This window comes from Haematobia irritans, chromosome 1, assembly GCF_050003625.1.
Source record: "Haematobia irritans isolate KBUSLIRL chromosome 1, ASM5000362v1, whole genome shotgun sequence".
NCBI lineage: Eukaryota > Metazoa > Arthropoda > Insecta > Diptera > Muscidae > Haematobia > Haematobia irritans.
In genome coordinates, this window is record NC_134397.1 from 265,992,190 (window position 1) to 266,002,418 (window position 10,229).

Sequence of the window (10,229 nt, forward strand, 5' to 3'; positions counted from 1 at the left end):
AATCTGAATCGATTTTGACCATATTTGGCACATACAATAGTATCGTTAAAAGTACCGCTTGTGCAAAATTTGAAGTAAGTCAGGACAAAACTCTGGCTTTTGAGACCATATAAGTCCAAATCGGGCGAAAGATAGATATGTGAGCTATATCTAAATCTGAACCGATTTAAACAAAATTTGACACACTTAACGATACTATTAAACGTACCCGTTGTGCAAAATTTGAAGCAAATCACGGCAAAACTCTGGCTGATGTGGCCATATAAGTTCAAATCGGACGAAATATATATGGGAACTATATCTAAATTTGAACCGATTACAATCAAATTTACTAAGCATTGGTAGAATGTTTAGAAACAAATTATTTCTACAGGAAATTTTTGTCACAATATTTTTTATGGAAAATTTTGTCAATTTTGGTTTTCGAAAAAAAAATGTTTAAATATTATTCGATAGAAAATTTTATAAAAAAAATTTTCTAAAGAAAATTTTATCATTTTTTTTAAATTGAAGTACATCTTAGTTATAGAGGACCAAAACATGATCAAAGTTTTATTTCTGTAGAAACTTTTGTCAAAATTTTTGTCAAAATTTTCTCTAAATATATAAAATGTTGTCAAAGTTTGTTTTCAATAGAAAATTTATCTTTAGAAATATTTGTCAAAATGTTATTTTTATTTATTTTGTCAACATTTTATTTGTATAGAAAATTTTGTCAAAACCTTATTTCTATAGAATATTTAGCCAAAATCTATAGAAAATTTAGCCAAAATCTTATTTCTATAGAAAATTTTGTAAATTTTTTCTATAAAAAATTTTGTACGATATTTTTGTAAAATTTTTTTCCAAGGAAAATGTTATCAAAATTTGTTTTTCAATTGAAATACATCTTAGTTATAGAGGACCAAAACATGCAGAAGAAAAATTTTTCGCGTTGGATCTCCGACAATTTTTCAATCGCTTTAAAAATGGCTCGTGTCGATGTGTTTGACATATGAGCGGAAAAGCTCTAGAAATACGATCACTTCAAAATTCTGGGAGGTACACAAGCAACCGCCGAAGACGGAGTACTCTTCAGCCCCACAAATCGAATGAAGCAACTGCATTTTTGAGCACTCGGAACATTCGCGGTATAGTCCTAACAAGGGAACGAGTGACTTCTTTTATTTCCGTTCGTAAAAAATAAATTAGATATCGACATTGACACCTGAATATGTAGTTGGTGCGTTCAGAATGCATGTTTAGGAGATTCCTCAATCAGAGTGGCAAACATGCTTCGGCAATTGCTTCAAACGGTTGCAAAAGTGTGTAGATGTTAATGGGGAATATTTTGGCGATTCTCGAAAATTAATGTTTGTGTTTGTTCTCTAATTCCGAAATATAAAAGGAAACCCTCGTATGTTAAGCTCAATGACAACGGACTTCCTTCTTATAGACGTGTCTCAATGACGTTTCACATTACTCTACAACTACACAACTACAGAGAAGGAATGATAACCTTCTAGAGCAAAATTTTATTTTTGAACAATGATCCTGTAATATGTTTGTCGCAACCATGTTATTTTCTCGACTAGCATTTTATGTTTGGTGAAAAAACAAAATTTTTGCGGCAAAAATTTTGTTTTTCTCTCTCCATCGAAAAAACAAATTTTCCTCTAGGAATGAATGTCCCTGCTACTACGCCTGTTCTAAATAGATTCACTTTTCATATTTTAATTAAAATTTAATTTTAATATTTCTAACTTCCTTATGAAAATGACCTCGTATCTTTCTGAATTGAAAATAATATAAGAATGAGCATTGCATTTTATAATTTCTTAAAACTAAAATATAAAACAAAAAAAAAATAGACAGCCACATTTTCATGTGAACAATTTCAAGGAATTGAGCATATCAAGCGCGTCGGCACGCTCCGTTTCGGCTCACAATTAATTTTCCCCATTGGGCCTGTAAATGAAGAGATGATCAGTGTCTGTGGCTGTAGTAACTGTAGCAATGATCATCATCAATCGGGCAATGAAGTCATTGATGGTGGAAACTTGGTACTGATGCTGTTGAATTGGTAATTTCCACACATACCTATCTGACATATGGTCACATGGAGCGACAAATAAGAGAAGGCAAGGCCGAAAACAACTTCATTGAGTTTGTTTTGCTTCAAATATACTGGTGACTCAAAAATCCTCCTTTAAATATCCCAACACTATTTAATTTTACAATTATTCGCACACGGACTTTTAATTTTACATTAGACAAAATGCTGGACAAAAAATTTGTCTGAAGATCACAATCACAATGACATAAAGTGGTGGCAATTTTAATGAATAAAAAAAACATCAAATGTAAATTTCAAATCTCCATTCTATGGTGAAGTCCTCCACAATTGGGTGGGTAGTGTTGTAGATATACTCGATATTTCACAATGTTCTCAATAGGCACATACATCTAGTTTTGAGTCAAATAATCGTCGATTTGCAAGGCTTTGTGTCGCAATATTATGAAAGATATTCCAGAGATCTGAACAAAAATATTTATCTTTGGATACAATTGACCTAAACATAGTATTTCGATTATTAGTGGTAAGTTATGGAGTGGACTCTAGGTCCAACTCGAATCGTAGGTTAAGAAATTTTTTATAAAAACCCAAATGTTAGGTTAGGTTAGGTGGCAGCCCGATGTATCAGGCTCACTTAGACTATTCAGTCCATTGTGATACCACATTGGTGAACTTCTCCCTTATCACTGAGTGCTGCCCGATTCCATGTTAAGCTCAATGACAAGGGACCTCCTTTTTATAGTCGAGTCCGAACGGCGTTCCACATTCCAGTGAAACCACTTAGAGAAGTTTTGAAACCCTCAGTTATGTCACCAGCATTACTGAGGTGGGATAATCCACCGCTGAAAAACTTTTTGGTGTTCGGTCGAAGCAGGAATCGAACCCACGACCTTGTGTATGCAAGGCGGGCATGCTAACCATTGCACCACGGTGGCTCCCAAAGAAAAGAATAAAGATTAATCAGTGTTCGACACTAGATCGTGGAGTATATTTCATTTCGCATTGGCGCTTTTGAGTGCCGCTAATCCCTTAACTATTGGCAAGGCACTTCTGTGGTGCCGCCAGGATATTTGTGCCATTGGCTTTATTAAGCGCCGGCACACCCGGGTAGGCAGGCGCCTTATTTCATGAGTTTTGTGGTACGAATGTGGTGGCGCCAGGATATTTGTGCCATTGGCTTTATTAAGCGCTGGCACACCCGGGTAGGCAGGCGCCTTATTTCATGAGTTTTGTGGTACGAATGTGGTGGCGCCAGGATATTTGTGCCATTGGCTTTATTAAGCGCTGGCACACCCGGGTAGGCAGGCTCCTTATTTCATGAGTTTTGTGGTACGAATTCTTCATATTCTACACGGCGATGCTGCCTTCCTTCTGAGTTTGTTGTACTTATCCTACATTTCTAAGTATTGATCCTGATAATCCTACAATCTCCACATTGAGACTTTTTGGCATGTAGGCGCCACACTCAGACATACGAGTTAACCCCAAATTGGAACTTTCAGGCCTATAGCCCTTACACATAAATTTTCACCACTACAGCGAGATATTTGACCTAACGGTTCCACACTGCGATCTTCAGGCCTGTAGTTTCCACACTTTGATATGCGGCTTTACAGTTCATACAATGAGAACTCCATGCCTACAATACACAAACTAAGATGTTGTGGTCACAGTTCCTAAAATTAGATTCTCTAGCGTACAGTTTGTATACTGAGAACATCAAGTCTATGTATCCACACTGGGACACTCATTCCAACAGTTCCCATAAATAGACCCTCCGGTCTACGGTTCCCATACTGATACGTTCGGGCGAGAGCTTCCACACTGAAACCCTCGGACCTACTGTCCCCTCATTGAAAACAATGTGACACTTAGAATCTATAGTTTCGACGGTGAGACCTTCAAACCTTTAGTTCCAATTTTAGGACTTGGATCCCTTTGGCCAATCGTTCCCGCGCTGGCATCGTCGAGCCAAAGTCTCTATTGAGAGACATTTTTGTCCTAAGACCTTCGGGCATATTATTCCTCACTGATACCTTCGGAAATACAGTTTACCCACTTCGACATTTAGTTTCGACAGAGATACCTTCAGGCCTGAAGGTTTCACATTGAGACCTTCCTACAGATCTAACACTAAAACCTTCTGACTCACAGGCCTACAACTCCCACATTGCGAACTTCAGGCTTGCAGTTCGGTGTTAATTGTTTACACGTTTGAAGGAGTTCTTTCATCGAGACCTTCGAACTTTCAATTTCCATGTTAAGACATGCGGTTTTACTTACCGCACTAACATCATCGGACCTATCGTCCACAGATTGAGGCGTTCAGGCCTGTAGGCATCGATCTTCGACATAAGGGTTTACAGTTCACAAACTGTGAATTTTATGTCTAAAATTCACCAAATGAGACCTTCTGGTCTAAAGTTCTCAACATGAATCTTCGAACTTCAAGCCTGTAGGCCTTACACATAAAAAGTTATGACTACAGTAAGCCCTTTGGCCTTACAATTCCCGCATTGTGACCTTCATGCCTGTAGTTTCGACATCCGTATTTACAGTTCGTACGCTGAGAAATTAATGTCTACAGTTCACAAACTGACACTTTCTGCATCACAGGTACCACAATGAAATCCTATAGCGTGCAATTGCTACAGTAAAACATTCTATCCACACTGAGACATTCATGTTAAGTGTTCCCACAGTTAGAGCTTCCGTTCTATGGTTCCCGCACTGATACCTTCGGGCGTAAAGCATCCACACTGAGAACCTCGCCTCTACAATCGCCACTTTGAGGCTAGTAAGTTAGGCTAGTAGGTCTCGCATGTTTACAATGTGACACTTCGGGTCCACATTTCCCACGGTGAGACATTTAAGCCTTCAGTTCCCACAGTAATACATAGACATAGACATGCGACAGTAAAAACTTCCATTCTATCAACACTGAGACATTCATGTTAAGTGTTCCCACAGTTAGAGCTTCCGTTCTATGGTTTCCGCACTGATACCTTCGTGCGTAAAGCATCCACACTGAGAACCTCGCCTCTACTATCGCCACATTGAGGCTTGTAGGTCAAGCTTGTAGGTCTCGCAATGAGACATTCATGTTTACAATGTGACACTTCGGGTCCACACTTCCCATGGTGAGACCTTCAAGCCTTCAGTTCCCACAGTAAGAGATAGACCTTCGAGCTTACCGTTCTCGCACTAGCATCTTCGGGCCTAAATATCTACTCTGAAACATTCATGCCTGATGTTCCACGTCGAGACCTTAGGACATATAGTTCCCTCACTGACATCTTCAGGATCACAGTCTCCACGATCGACCTTCGACGCTACAGTTTCGACGGTGGACTGTACATATAAATATCCAAGCCTACAGTAAAATCTTCGGACACAGTTCCCACAATGAAACCTTCTGGCCTTCAGTTCACGCTCAGACACGTTTGGGCTTACAGTTTTCACACTGAGATCTTGAAGCCTGATGGTCTCACACTTGGACATGCACGCATACAGTGAGACCTTTAGGTTTACAGTCTCCGTCAGACCTTTGGCCTACAGTCACACAACGAATCCTTCGGCTCTACCTGCGTACAACCCTCCTTATAGATTTCATATATTGACCTTCAGCCCTATAGGTTTCACACTGATATACAGTGAAATGGGGCTTTCGGAACAATGGTTCCCACACGGACACTATCGGATTTCGAATACAGCCGTACATTTAGGCCTACAATTCGAACGTAGAACTAACGAGTTAGTTTGCTTGAGTCTTCGTTCAGTAGCTCGAGAAGTGTTTAAGAAATGTTATATAGAAGATGAAGATTCCTGTTGGTAAACAAGTTCTAAGTGCGGAGGTTAGTATTAAGCATTACCTGAATGTGCCTGATATTCCGTCCTAACAGAATTTTGATGGTCCTTCTATTTCGAATGCCTTACAAAGCCATACAGATTCGGAAATTGGTTGTGTACTACTATCCTTCTCTGTAACCTGTTATCATTGATTTTTCTAGCTCCATTTCCTAGCGGCTATATAACGTACAGCCATTACCTGAATGTGCCTGATATTCCGTCCTAACTGAATTTTGATGGTCCTTCTATTTCGAATGCCTTTCTAAGCCATACAGAATCGGAAATTGGCTGTGTACTACTATCCTTCTCTCTAACCTGTTATTTGTCATTATTGATTTTTCTAGCTCCATTTCCTAGCGGGTAGATGACGTACAGCCACCTTATATCATGTAGTCTATTCCGAATGCGTAAATGTATGAGTGCGTCACTTGTCCACCTAGATTGGTAAACGTGACTCTAACACCCTCCATTCACAAAACATTGATATGGGTGGTGGCTTTGGCTTTGATTATAATTCAATTGTAACCGAATTAGCAGCGAATAGCTGGTGACTCCGACCGAGATAGATTAGGTTTTTTTCTGTCGTTTAAATTCTTTTAAATAATGATGTTGTTACTTTTTTTGGGAGGGTTTAGAGGCTATGGAGGTGGCGGAGATACTGTTCCCATTACTCTAGTACTGGCTGCCACCGATACAAGACAATTCACTTTTGTGGAAAATTCAAAATTAAGTAGCCAAGTTGTAGTCACGCGTATAAGCTCTCACTGAGCATTCTTCCATATCCAAAAGTAAAATAGACCAAGAAACCTAGAGGCAGACATTTACAGAAATTTCATAGAATTCTGCTGAAGATAGGACAGAAGTACAACAAACATTATCGGCCTGCACTAATGCTAAATTGCTGTTTAACTCATAGGGACTCCATGTACCAGCATCATTGTCATCTTCATCAAGAGACGTCCAACCAGCTTGCTAGTTGCAGGCATGCTTGCACACCACTACTACTACTACTTCTACCATCACCACCATTGCCAGCAAGCATTGCCATCGCTATCGCCATTCATTCTTAGGGGCTATAACTAATTACATTCGCAATTATTTCATGTTTTGGCCAATTTAGTGGGACAAATTTATCTGTGCGGTGTCATCTACTTAGAATTGATGGTGCAGCTGTAGTTGCACTCGAATACAAACTCACTGCCAGATACACTTTATCGCATGGACATGCCTATAGTATGCCAATGTGTAGCAGCAGGCTTCAACATTACATGGAACACTCACTGATGACACTGGTTGGTTTGGTTGGTGTGCCGGCATTTCTTGCTCGATGTTATGCAGAATGGTGCAATGAATGCCAACAATGAGTTAAGGCCTATGAAAATGAATACGTCCACGGTGGGCATTTGGCAGTATTTCGATGAAAATGGCTTTTGATTGAATACACATTTCGTCATCAAAGACCAAGGGAGGTTTCAGGAAAAAAAATCAACATGAATTGCTCGTAGGCCGAGTTAAGGCCAAGACCTCAATAAACTTTTTGATGAGCTCAAATATGGGCAGGATATTGTGGAAGCAGACATTAAGCAACCGAAGGAGTCGTCAATTTATAGACGGTCCGGCCTTCGCTGAGATGAAAGTGATTGGAGATTGATCGGAATTCCGTTTTTTAAACATTTTGTGGTTAATGAGAACTTCGATTTTGATTGGAAACTCTCGCATTTGTAGTTGATGAAGATATAATGAGATCTTCGGTTTCTAGGTAGCTTCTTGCGGATATGGTCCGTTTTAGTATTACTGACGACTACCACTGCAAACAACTTTACCAACTAATTTACGTGGGAATTATATATTCAAATAACTCAGTGGCAGGCCAGTAGATCGCAGGAGTTGAACTAAAAAGCTAAAAACCTCCGTAATTGAAGTAAAGATTTCATTGTTGAAACTGCCAACTCCAATAACTCAGTCGTGAAACGGAAGGTCTGCATGCTGGAATAGTAGATCCATAAATTCAAAGATCTCTCGAACAGTAGAGCGATACAACGATTATAACCACCTTCCAATTTTTTGATACCATTTTGGTAGAACTCATTCGGTTTTGTCTCAAAATAGGCCTCAGTTTTGGCGATCACCTCTTCATTGCAGCCAAATTTTTTCCCTGCGAGCATCCTTTTGAGGTCTGAGAACAAAAAAAGTCGCTGGGGGCCAGATCTGGAGAATACGGTGGGTGGGGAAGCAATTCAAAGCCCAATGCATGAATTTTTGCCATCGTTCTCAATGACTTGTGGGACGGTGCGTTGTCTTGGTGGAACAACACTTTTTTCTTCTTCATATGGAGCCGTTTTCGACCTTCAAACGCTCCAATAACGTCATACAGTAGTCACTGTTGATGGTTTTTCCCTTCTCAAGATAATCGATAAAAATTATTCCATGCGCATCCCAAAAAACAGAGGCCATTACTTTGCCAGCGGACTTTTGAGTCTTTCCACGCTTCGGAGACGGTTCACCGGTCGCTGTCCACTCAGCCGACTGTCGATTGGACTCAGGAGTGTAGTGATGGAGCCATGTTTCATTCATTGTCACATAACGACGGAAAAACTCGGGTGTATTACGAGTTAACAGCTGCAAACACCGCTCAGAATCATCAACACGTTGTTGCTTTTGGTCAAATGTGAGCTCGCGCGGCACCCATTTTGCACAGAGCTTTCGCATATCCAAATATTGATGAACACGTTCTTTTGATATCTTTAAGGCCTCTGCTATCTCGATCAACTTCATTTTACGGTCATTCAAAATCATTTTGTGGATTTTTTTATACCCACCACCATAGAATGGTGACGGGGTATAATAAATTTGTCATTCCGTTTGTAACGCATCGAAATATCGATTTCCGACTATATATTCTTGATCAGGGAGAAATTCTAAGACGATATAAGCATGTCCGTCTGTCCGTCTGTCTGTCTGTCTGTCTGGCTGTCTGTTGTAATCACGCTACAGCATTCAATAATGGAGCTATCGTCCTGAAATTTGGCACAGAATCGTCTTTTGTCTGCGCGCAGGTCAAGTTCGAAGATGGGCTATATCGGGCCATGTTTTGGTATAGCCCCCATATAAACCGACCTCCCGATTTGGGGTCTTTCGCTTATAGAAACCGTAGTTTTCATCCAATTTGCGCGAAATTGAAAATCTAGAGATATTTTGGGACCTTGAAGAAGTGTGCCAAAAATGGTGAGTGTCGGTCCATGTTTTGGTATAGCCCCCATATAAACCGACCTCCCGATTTTACTTCTTGGGCTTATAGAAACCGTAGTTTTTATCCAATTTGCCTGAAATTGGAAATCTAGAGGTATTTTTGGGCCATAAAGAGGTGTGCCGAAAACGGTTAGTATCGGTCGGTATTTTAGTATAGCCCCCATAAGAACGATTTCCCGATTTAACTCCTTAGGTTTCTAGAAACCGTAGTTTTTATCCGATTTGCCTGAAATTGTAAATATTCTCGTATTTAAGGCTCACAAAAACGTGTATCGGATTAAGTTTTTATCGGTCCATTTGGTAATGCCTCCATATAGACCAATTTCACTTCTTGTGAGTATAGAAGGCGCACTGGTCATGAAAATTGCTTGAAACTCAATGTAAAATTTCCAGATTTTATTTTTCGGGTGAAAATCTACAGATTTAAAATTTCAAATCAAGACGTTATTTTATAATTTTCTTGCACACTTACAAGAGATGTTAATGATTCCTCTAAAACTCAAACAAAAATGGTTCTTATAAATCCAGAATCTGATATAGTCCTCATAGGTGAAATCTTTAAATGTATCTTCGGGAAGTGTCCTCAAGCCCTCCTGAAATTTCAAAGGAAATCCTAATATTTGGTTCATGATGGTGGGTATTTAAGATTCGGCCCGGCCGAACTTACTCCTGTATATACTTGTTGATGTTTTCGTCGGTAACCACCTCTTTCGGGTGTCCACTACGTTCACCGTCCTCCGTGCTCATTTCACCACGCTTGAATTTTGCATACCAATAAATTATTGTTGATTTCCCTGGGAAACTCATTATCAAACCAAGTTTTTGCTTCCACCGTATTTTTTCCCTTCAGAAAACAGTATTTTATCAAAACACGAAATTCCTTTTTTTCCATTTTTTTTTTCACAATAACAAAAGTTTCTTCACAAAAGACGCTCTATCTCACAAACTAATTGACGTACAGACGTCAAATTTTGACACGAATCATTTGAAGGCTGGTACTATATAAAAATAATATGCATTTAATACTAGGGACTCCATTTATGTGTCAGACCGGGGACTTAGCAGCCATTCGATT